This window comes from Chionomys nivalis, chromosome 9 (genome assembly GCF_950005125.1).
Source record: "Chionomys nivalis chromosome 9, mChiNiv1.1, whole genome shotgun sequence".
NCBI lineage: Eukaryota > Metazoa > Chordata > Mammalia > Rodentia > Cricetidae > Chionomys > Chionomys nivalis.
Window position 1 is genome coordinate 13,790,833 of NC_080094.1, and position 9,886 is coordinate 13,800,718.

General features: G+C 45.5%; 1 protein-coding gene across 1 annotated transcript in view; it reads left to right on the top strand.

Moving 5' to 3' along the window:
- The window catches only part of Wfdc3 (WAP four-disulfide core domain 3), a 46,194-nt gene extending 36,308 nt beyond the window's left edge, over nucleotides 1–9,886 (top strand). The window contains exons 4-5 of the transcript XR_009057732.1: nucleotides 7,416–7,529; nucleotides 9,791–9,886. The gene's annotated coding sequence lies outside the window, so the exon portion shown is untranslated. The remainder of the gene's footprint in view (nucleotides 1–7,415; nucleotides 7,530–9,790) is intronic.

The following is a 9,886-nucleotide window of genomic DNA, read 5'->3' on the forward strand; positions in this document are numbered from 1 at the left end:
ATATGGTATGTACTCACTCATAAGTTGATGGAGGAAGGCTAATAAAGAAACTGCCTTGGCCCATTTGATTGGCCAGCCTTTAGGTGGGTGGAGTAAACAGAATAGAATGCTGGGAAGAAGGGAAGTGAGCTCAGACGCCAGCCATGCTTCTGCTCTCCAGGTCAGACGTGATGAAGCAAGCCGCCAGGTCAGACATGCTGAATCTTTCCCGGTAAGACTGGTGCTACACAGATTATTAGAGATGGGTTGATAGGGATATGAGAATTAGCCAGTAAGAGCTAGAGCGAATGGGCCAAGCAGTGTTTAAAAGAATACAGTTTGTGTGTTGTTATTTTGGGGCATAAGCTAGCCAGGCGGCCGGGAGCTGGGTGGCAGGAATGCATCCTGCAGCTCCTACAACAATAAGTGAATACTAGGTCTAAACAAAGGACATTGAGTGTGGCAGCCGGAGGTCAACACTGAGTGTCTTCTTTTAATACTCTCTACCATATTGTTTTGAGACAGGGTCTTTCACAAAACCCAGGGCTTATCAATTCGTTAGAATGGCTGACTAGTGAGAGCCAGAGCTTTGCCAGCTTTTGCCCCCGCCCAGCTTACAGGTGCTCGCTACCATGCTATGATTTTTATTGAGTTTTGGGAATCTGAACTCAGTTCAAGCTTACATAGCAAGCAGGGTACGATTTACCCGTCAGATTTAGCCCTTCTCTGCACATTTCAGGTATCCTTTCATTTTTGTGGGTTTCCAAACCTCTTTCTTGTCTTGAACAACACCTATACCTTTTCTCTTTCTTTCTTTCTTTCTTTCTTTCTTTCTTTCTTTCTTTCTTTCTTTTCTTTTCTTTTCTTTTCTTTCGTTCTTTCTTTTTGAGACAAGGTTTCCCTGTAGTTTTTAGAGCCTGTCCTGGAACTAGCTCTTGTAGACCAGGCTGGCCTTGAACTCACAGAGATCCACCTGCCTCTGCCTCCCGAGTGCTGGAATTAAAGACGTGTGCCGCCACTGCCTGGCCACCTATACTTTTCTTACTCTGACTCCTTTTTTCTCTAGGAGGCAGTCTTTAGCCTGTTGTCTTACCTGGAAAGTCTCCATTTTCTTACATAAGACCTTTTCTTACAAGAATCTTACATTTAAATTTCAGATCTCGCTCCCTCCTTTCTTCCCTCTCTTCTCATTATCGATCCCACAATGTTGTCTCAGCTAGTTTTGAAGTCTTGGACTTGAGTCTGGAGAGTTGGCTCACTGGGTAAGAGTGCAAATCGCTCTTGCAGAGGTACAGAGTTTGGTTCCCAGCATCCACATCAGGTAGCTTGCAACGATCTGTAACCAGTTTCAGATCTGGTGCCCTCTTCTGGCCTCTATGGGCACCCACATGGTTACAAACATAATTAAAAATAAAATCTGAAAGAAAAAAAAAAAACCCACAAAAAATCTGTGCTCAAAGTATTCTGTGTCAGCCCCAGAGTAGCTGGGACTGCAGGTGTGTGCAGCTGCTCCCAGCTTTATTCACTTAACTAATTTGGGAAAGGGTCTTTCTGAGTAGCCCAGTTTGTCATGGAACTGTTTATATAGACCAGGCTGGTCTCAAACTCACAGAGACCTGCCTTCCTTTGCCTCTTAAGTGCTGGAATTAAAGATATCGACTGTTAGTCGCAGCTCAGATTTATCATTGCTTTTTTTTTTTAAAATCCATTTTTTAAATTTCTCATGTGGTCACGAGTGACCTAGATTTCCCTGGGTAGCCCAGGCTACCCTTGAATCCTCTTGCTTCACCTGATCTGGTAGGATTACAGATGTGCGCCACCACACTTGGCTTCTGGTGTGGGAGAATGGTCTGTTTTCTGTCAATTATATTTTAAATAAATGCTGATTGGCCAGTAGCCAGGTAGGAAGTATAGACAGGCCAACCAGACAGGTCATAGAGGCGGGTCAAGGAGAACAGGAGAATGCTGGGAAGAGGGAAGCCCATTCCTCTGTGGTCCTAGCCTAGCCACAGAAGAAGCAAGATGTGGTTGCCTCACTGAATAAGGTACTGAGCCACATGGCTAACACAGATAAGAATAATGGCTAATAATGGGCTATAGAAATTATGAGTTAATAAGAAGCCCAAGCTAATGGGCCAATCAGTTTATAATTAATGTAGACCTCTGTGTGATTTCTTTGGGACTTAATGACTGCGGGAATGGGGCAGGACAGAAACCCCAACAACAGGCTTCTATTTTCTTATGGAATGCGTTTGATTTCACCATTGCTTTGTAAAGGAGAAAGTATTTATTAGTTTTTTTGAGTTTTAACAGCTTTATGTATATTTGTGTCTATGTGCATATGAGTGCAGATATCTGAGAAATCCAGAAGAGGGTGTCTGTCTTTCTGAAGCTGGAGTTACAGGGGACTGTGAGATGCCTGATCTAGATGCTGAGAACCAAACTACAGTTCTCTGCAAGGGCAGAAGGCATTCTTAACTTCTGGGCCATCTCTCCAATATAGAAAGGATAATTCGACTTCAGTGAAGATTCATCTGGAATACCCAAGAAATTTCAGAGTTGAAATGGTCAATCTGAGGATACTACAACCAGGCAGATGACGGCCAGGCCATACCTGGTCACTATCTTCAGACTTGAGAGTCTGTCTATGGATGGTCATTCTTTTGGTAGGTAAAACAAAGATAACAGAATGAGGTTAAGGTTTGTTTTTCTGGGAAAGCTGACAGTAATCAAGTTAAGTTTTAATCACCAAGCTCCTAAGGCTACCTAAATGATTACTAATAAACAAGGAACAACTTAAGAGATCAGTTAACAAAGGAGGTCTGAGGAAGAAAAGTTTGCTTGAGTGAAGAAACACTCCAGGTAAGTGTGAGGGTCGATGCTGCATTTGGTTTGAAGGCTAAAATCAACCAGGTTTGCTGCTGTGGAGGCACTGCTCAGCTGAATTTCCTGGTCAGCTGTACTGGGCTGGCTTCAGCATTGTCTGGATGTATGAAAAATTGCTCAAGAGTAAGAGATCTAAAGTGTGGAACCCGCTGACATAAGGCAATGGGGTGAAGACAGAAGAAGGGCACACCGCAGGAAGAGCCTTTCATTTTTAATGATGGCAGTAATTTCTCAGGAAAGACAAAATTAGGAACAGGAAAGCAGCAAATCGAAGTGTCCAGGATTGTGGACACTTCCCAAAGATTTCAGCATTGGCCTGCACCTTCTTCCAGTGTTGTTTCAGGTGGCCCATCCGAGGACGTCCACGAAAGCACCTGCTCTCAGGCTCACGCTCAGGCTCTGATGTTCTGTTTCAGTAGAAAAAGAAGATTCATATTGCAGGTTACAAAAGAGTCTCCCTGGCTTAGTGTCGGCCATTTCTGTCTTGGGCAGTCCTAGAGAATGACCCCTCTAGCAGGGGACCCTCTGTTGCATCAATCTGTTTCGTTTATCCTAAAGATAGCCACTGCCCATGCTCTAGCCTCTCTAAGGACACATTAGGGGGACTGAAATCAGAGCTGGTCCTTTTTTTTTGAGTCATCCCCTAGGCCTTTCTGTCTCTCTGTTATGGAAGCCAGTCGCTGTACTGCCTGGGCAGAAGCCACTGAACTTCTAGTTCTAAGAACTTGGAAATGGTTAGCTGGGGCTCAGGCTTCACCTGTAGAAAATAGCATGGCACTCTGGAGATTTAGAAGGCCCCAAAATGCAAAGATTTGATTGGGGGCTCATGGTGGTCAGAGCTGATTAAAAATAAAAAGCAAAACCCAAAGCAGCTTGCTATGATACTACTTAGTGGGTAATTATTTATTTTTTGGTGTGTGTGTGTGTGTTTTGTTTTGTTTTGAGACAGGGTATATCTGAGTAGTCCTGGCTCTGCCTGCCTCTGTCTCTCAAGTGCTGGGATTAAAGGTATGTGCCACCACTGCCAGGCTTCAATTGGTTTCTTTCTTTCTTTTTTCTTTTTCTTTTCTTTCTTTTTTTGGGGGGGTGGGGGGTTTCGAGACAGGGTTTCTCTGTAGCTTTGGTGCCGGTCCCGGAACTAGCTCTTGTTGACCAGGCTGGCCTCAAACTCCCAGAGATCTGCCTGCCTCTGCCTCCCAAGTGCTGGGATTAAAGGCATGCGCCACCACCGCCCGGCTTCAATTGGTTTCTTATAGTGGATTCGTTTCCCTCACCTAGCAAGTGAAAATCATAATATAAATCTACTGTACAGCAATTTTCATTTAATCTTATTTTCTCAGATCTTTCAGTAATTTATTCTTTAACAATTTCTCACACACATGCACGCACACACATGCTCACCCCCCCCATGCACACACACGCACACACTTTGCATTCTGATTGTTTTTATTCCACTTATTCTCATCTCTTTGCCACACCCCTACAGGTCACTTTCTTTCTTTTTTTTTTTTTTGGTTTTTCGAGACAGGGTTTCTCTGTGGTTTTGGAGCCTGTCCTGGAACTCCCTTTGTAGACCAGGCTGGCCTCGAACTCACAGAGATCCGCCTGCCTCTGCCTCCCGAGTGCTGGGATTAAAGGCGTGCGCCACCACCGCCCGGCTCAGGTCACTTTCTTGAATTCACGTCATTTTGTTTTGTGACCCACTGATTTTAGCTGCGGCTATGCATGTTACAACGGGCGTGGAGCCCGTTGGACTTACGAGTGGGTATACAACAGAAGGTCATGGCTGCTTTTCACCGGTATCCACCAACAGTCAGTAGTTTCCCGGGAGAGAAAGCCTGAGCCCATCTCCCATTTAAGACTGACTGTTGTGAAACTTAGGTCTGTGAAGGAGTAGTGTATGCAGCTGCAGCTGCAGCGGGTTCACGGTCGCAGAGTCCGTGCCTGCCTAGAAGACAGGGTTCTGCAGCTCCGCTCCTCATTACTCAGCTCTTACCCCCCCCCCCCCCTTAGAGGAGATGGTATAAATGCCCCAGACCTGAGCCCTCAGCAGCATTGGAATCTCTTAGCAGCTTGAGCAGCCGTGAGTCTCTTCATTCACTGCAAAGAGAAGCTTCTCTGATCAAGGTTTAGAGTAGTCATTGTCTTTGGGACTCGGGGAGGCAAAGCCCAGTTTCTTAGGGAGCTGTGGACCCATGGGAGGTGAAGCCTGAACCAGACACTGACCTTTGTGGCGGCCTTCCTTTGACTCCTGGCCTGGTACCACCCTCTGGACCTGTGGTGCCTTTTGTACTCCTGGGACTTTCTGTACTTTCTACGTCTTGTCAGTCGGAAGGGTTTTCTTTTTGGAATATGCAGGTTTTCAGACTTTGGGGCAGTTGTGGCCTTAGTTGGTGGGATCGTCGTTGGTGGTGGAGGCTTCGTGTAGCTATTTTAATGTAAAATTGTGTTATATATGGTAATTGTTAACACATACCTGATGGTGTGCCAAATAATAGCTACAGTTTTCTCCCTGGACATTTGAGTTTGTTTTTTTTTTTCTAATTGCAAAATCAGCAATTTTTGTTATTTCTGTGAGGCAAGGTTTCTTGGTGTAACTTTGGAGCCTGTCCTGGAATTCTCTCTGTAGACCAAGTTGGCCTTGAACTCACGGAGATCTGCCAGCCTCTGCCTCCCGAGTGCTGGGATTAAAGGCATGTGTCTCCACTACCTGTCCAAAATCAACAATTTCTTCTGAGATCCCGGCCTACCCAGTAGAACCTTCTATTGTTACAATCCTCCCTCTTCACGTCCCCAAAAGGGTAAGCTCTTGACTAAATTCTCTACCCTTGAATCTCAGAGCCTGTTCTTGCCATTCTCTCGAAAGACCAAAGCTGAGTTGGAGGCCTTACCGTACTGTCCGGTATTCTTCATTGCATTCAATATCGCACTCTATTTTCAGCCTGTAGTTGTTAAGGTTACCATTGCAGCCAGTGAAGACAAAACTCTGACACTCGCCGGCAGTTCTGTTGTAGAAGAATCTAAAATGGACCTCATAGCAGCTGCCAGGATCCATGTCCATATTACAAGACTCTGCGAGAGAAGTTGCCACGGAATTAGAGGACGATGGTTGGGGCTCAAGAGCAAGTGTTGTCTCTATTCAGAGGCCCTTGAAAGTTTCTACTTGGGACGGTGAGGTGCCTTAGGGGGTTAAGGAGCCGACAACTGGAGTTCTCTCTCTGAGCCCATGTGGGGGGAAGAGAGAACAAGCTCCCTCCAGTTGTCCTCTGACCTCCACATGCATGCCATGGTTCATAAGCATGCATGAACAATTGCACGCATGCAGGTGTAGACACCCACACACTAAAAGAAAAATTCCTCCCTCTAGCTTGGAAACATTCTTGTTCAGGGCCGCAGAGGTTCTGCCTTTCTGCTGTAAGCAGAGTCACACGGCAAAGCCACCTTTGTCCAGTACAGTTTGCACCTCCAGATGGTGGGTCCCTGGCAGTGGTTTGGGGAAGGACCAGATGGTGAGTGGCTCAGCTTGTGCAAAGTGACAACCTTGCAGGCTATCCTGGCATTCTGCTCCTCCATGTTCTCATTGCCTAGCCTTTCAGCTGCTGCTGAAGACACACACACACACACACACACACACACACACACACACACACCCCACTGTCTACTTACTCATTCTACAACCAGAAGCATGATATCTTTCACCCCCATATCTTGCTGTTCCTTCTCTTGCTTTCCAAGAAGCAGTTGTCTCGTTTTTTATTGGCCAAGTGGTGGGTAGGGATGATTGAAATAGTCACACCGGTGGCCGTATTGATAGCCCAGTGCTCAGTGCCCACCTTCCTCTCTCAAGCTGCCGGTCTGTAACACTACTTGGTTTGGCCTCGCCACACGTGCAATTTTATTTTATAGTCATAAATACTGTCTGATTTTCTAGTTTTTGTTTTACATATAGGCAAAGTGGGGTTGGGGAGGAGATGATCATTGGGCTTACAGTCTTGTCCAGAGGCACACGTATGCTGAGTGACAGGGCCAGAGTTTGGAATCTGAATCAAAGCAGAGACTGTATCACTCGGGCTTCAGGAGAAAGTCTCATTATGGGTCATAGCCACACTGTAAACTCTTCCATATAGGTACAGCGTGCTCAGATGTCTTCTGTAGTCAAATGTAGGCTAGACCTCAATGGTATTACTCTCTAAAATCCTCTCTCATTGGAAGTCATGCTCTTGGAAGGTATGAACTCTTTGAAATATGCCACAAAACCCCTGTCACAAAATGCTGGCAGTTTTTTGACCTCCTACAAAGGAGTTCTCTATCTGGAAAGGACTTACTTATACTGTATATTGCTTTTATCCTCTCTGGACATCCGCAAGTCCCCCGAAGAAGATAATGCCCCGGGTTAAGGCACTGAAGGTTGGCAGGTGTTGCCACGAAAGAGGAGCCTTCTGACCCCCACCCCCAGTGGAACTGTTTTCATTTCTTTCCCCCTCATTCATAATTGGCCTTGGAGTTTACCTTCTATTTTAACCTTATCCATACCTTTGTATTCTCTGCAGATATTGTGAGTGAGCCTGGCAACACCACTCAGTACTGAGGCAGTGACTGAGCAGAAGATGAAGATTCCTAGAAGAAACCCCATCTTAGCAGGCTTCATGGTGGAGCAAGCAGCGGTTAGAAGCTGTTGAATGCTCTTATACTTCAAGTTTGGTTTGGTGGGAGGGATCCTGAATTGGGCTTTATGATGTGTTGAGTTGAATGCTGAGCGCTTGAGTACCCAGCCATGAAGCTAAAGGTCCCAAACTGATTAGACCCCTGATAATGAATTCCATATTCATGTAGAGACAATGCGAGCTTAGGGACCAGAGCATATGCATATGCTTAACTATGAAGGGCTGGGTCATCAGAGCAAGGAATTTCAAAAGAATCGCTTCCTTCCCATGTTCTGGTTTTCAAAAGCAGAGAAAAAACTGGCCTGGTGTATTAGAAAGAACGAAGTGTGAGCGTAACAGAAATGATGCTCTGCCGTGTCCATAGATGAGGCTAGCCCAATCCTCATCAGAGAGGCTTCACCCACAACTGATGGGAGAAGATGCAGACCCATAGCCGAACACGAGGCAGAACTCAGGGCTAATTTTTTCATTATAAACAGCACAGATGTCCATATTCAGTGCCTAAGAGCGTTATAGATCAAACTTGAGTATCTAAGAGTGATTGCTGTGTTTTGAACGTGAAAGACCTGCCGGGCTCACTCAGGGCAATTTGAACCTTATTTGGTTGGCTTCTGGTAGTAAAAGGAGGCTTCAGGTTTTCCAGAACAGTCCTTCTTGCTCTGGGTTAGGGGTTACCAGGGAGACAGCTGGATCAGAAAGGTTCTCAAAAGAGAGGCATTGGGTTGGAGTTGGGACAAAGTTCACTTAGGTGGTGTGCAATGGATAGAAACGAGGATCTGTGGGACTAGGCGACCGGACATTTCCAGACTTGTGTCATTTGTAGGGGCTCTGCAGGGGGCACAGAGTTCCCTGGAAGCTTAGGACAGACACTGAGATCACACTGTTCAGTCAGACAATCTCTTGTGACTTTCATCCCCTTATCTTTCAAAGGTGCAAGGACTATCCATGACTACATCCTGCCCTCTTTCAAGTATTAGAGAACTCTTAGCTCGCTTTCATCGACTTGAGTTAATTCAGACAGAAACTAGAGAAATTAACAATAAACTAACCATCTAACCCACTAAACATTTATATTGGAATGTACACTTTACATGAATATTGAGTGTGTTTGTGTGTGCAGGTGCACACGCATGTGCGCCACAGTGTACACGGGGAGGTCAGATGACAGCTTGTGGGACTTAGTTTTTTTCTTCCACCATGGAGGATCTGGGGGATCAGATTTAGGTTATCAAGTTTGTTCATTAGTCTTGGCAAGAGACTCATGCCCACTGGCCTCTTGTGATTTCTTTATAAAACAAGAATTTTGGATAACGGATTGACTAGACACAGGTAATAACATTCTTGAACTCTGTCAGCGTCCTCGTGAGGGGTTTGCACGCATCATCTCATTTGATCTTCATAATCCACGCTAGGGTTAATTGCTCTTCATCTCTATGTCTCTGGGGATTGAGAATAGCCCAACATAACTACATCAGCAGAGCTAAGCTGGACTGATTCCCAAGAGTGTACGAAGGTTCTTACTCTAGTCCCACGTCTTTCTGCTGCACAGTCTGGGATTATCTAGAAGGCTGCTGTGCTGGCTGATGGCCAGGGTGATGCTCCTGATGTAGCAGGAAGTGCTGGGCTTGGCAGGGGCTGTGAAAGGGTCAAGGCAGCGCTCATGCACCTGCTCTGCTGTGCTAACCTTACCTGCATTCACATAACATTCTCTCTGTACGTGGTCAGTGGGAGCACTTGGAGCTGAGATACCGCTATTCTTATTTGAAAACTCTGGGAACATCCTACCACCAACAGACCACACACTTGTGCATTTAATTTTTAAAAATCCATTTTATTGTTATATGTTTGTGTGCTTGCACACACATATGCCTGCATGTACCCATGTGTGTGCAGGTGTCTGGGGAGGCCAGAAGAGGATGTTGGATCCCTTAGAGCTGGAGTTAATAGACGTTTGCGAGGTACTGGGATCCAAATCCTAGTCCTCACAACAGAGCAGCAAGCAGTCTTAACCAATGAGCCTTTTCCTTAGCACAGCTCCTACATTAAAAAAAAAAAAAAGAATGCTCTTAACAAAATGCACCAAGTGATAAACACCATTTTTATTTTGGTGGTAGAGGGACAGGGAACTTTATTTACCAGCATTTTATTTACTGCTTTTTGTAATCTCAGTCAAATGATAAAGGCAACCCCCTTTCTACCTTTTTAAAGAGCAAACACCTAGAACCTGGTCAGAGTGGCATCATGTGTTCTCATCTTTGCAGGGTCTCGTCGGTGACCGTGTCCTTCCATCTGTGCAACCTTGTATCATCCTCACAACATCCTACGGCACAGGTGGCCTCTTTCTCTTTCGCATGAGC